This window comes from Trichechus manatus, unplaced genomic scaffold, assembly GCF_000243295.1.
Source record: "Trichechus manatus latirostris isolate Lorelei unplaced genomic scaffold, TriManLat1.0 scaffold00382, whole genome shotgun sequence".
NCBI classification, from domain to species: domain Eukaryota; kingdom Metazoa; phylum Chordata; class Mammalia; order Sirenia; family Trichechidae; genus Trichechus; species Trichechus manatus.
This window is the reverse complement of record NW_004444318.1, coordinates 179,000-180,547: the sequence shown is the minus strand read 5'-3', so window position 1 is coordinate 180,547 and position 1,548 is coordinate 179,000.

Below are 1,548 nucleotides of genomic sequence, written 5' to 3'. Positions count from 1 at the left end.
AACTATGAGGTCCCTGCCACTTAAATGCCTCAGTTGACATCTGTCTCCTATGGTCCCCTCCTGTGTGATTGAACTTCCTTTCTCTTGGGAGTGTACTACTGCTATCTAATAAACAAGAGGTGGAGGTGGGCTGTTGAGTCTAACTCTTGCTACATTCATCCAATATGCAACTGGATCCAACATGAGCAATTACTAAGCAAAGACGGATTAAGTTAATAAATAACAGGTCTTTGATACATTTTGAGAGAACTGTCTTGCACATCCACGTCTGCTGATCCAGCAACTTCAGCCAGGAGGGCCAGCAATGCTCTTTGCCATGATACAAACACAAGGGTATGCTCTTGCGCAAGGCCTGGTAAACAACCAATGGAAACTTCAGTCCCAGATGACGCACAAAAACAAGGGAACGCAAATAAATGGACTGTTGCAATGAATTTAATCAAGTTACTTTTTAACTGTATAGCATTTATGTGTAGAATTATGTCCTAAGTTTTGTAAATAATAGTTATAATTTTAACTTAAAAATATGTTTGGCACACACGTGACACAATCTAACATATATTTAATACAATACTAACATGGGTAATAATATAATACTAATGTAGCAAACGTCCAAAAAATACTGGAACTTTTCTTTGTTGTACAGTATGTAGACTATTCTTTTTGTAGAAAATATAGTATATAGTAAAAATCTTAGTACCCCACATCCACTGAATTTTATAATCCATTCATCTCATTCCACTAAAGTGGCATCTACCACTTTTACTTTCAATTGCCAATATTATAGTTGCATTTTAAAAGAAGTTACATCATGGATAGCTTAGACACACACATGTATATATATAACTCACATATCCTGTTCAAATGCATGAATAAGCAAAGGAGGGGGCACTACAGATTATCAATGCCTAGGGCCCTCACATGCCTAAATCTGGCCCTGCTCTCCTTGTCCCCTCCATGGAGCCCTGTGGCAAGGTGAGGGAGAGCAGTAAGAATGGGTCATGGTACCTGAGCCAGAGAGGAGAAGGGAAGGAGAGGAGTCGGCTCAGGCCTTTAGACTCTACTTGTGGGAAGTATACCCTGAGTGTCCCTGTTCTGGTGGGATCATTAAAGGAATCGGGTCTTTTGGGAGGGTCCCAGGAGAATACTTCAATTCTCATCATGTTTGTTTAGGTATAACTTGTTCTCTTTAAACTGTGGTAGTCTTGGTGTCCAGTTTGTGCGGCAGCTGTTTTCTCCCTCAAGCACCACTCTCTGGGCCTCACATCCTTGTCCCCCAATTCCATCTGCTCTGAGCTTCTCCTTAAACCTAGTCTGTTTCTACCTACCAGCAGTTTGCATTACCTTTCTCACCCCAAGACCTGGTGCTTCCAACCCTGTGCTCTCTCCTCTGAACCTAGAACCTACTTTGAAATCTGAGAATTTCCTCCACATTGAGGTGGAGATTGATGTCTAGGTTTCACATCTCCCAGTTCTGCTGAGAACCAAATAACCTTTCTTAGCTTGGTCAAATGTGCCTCCATCAAATCTGGAGGCTCCAGAGTTTCT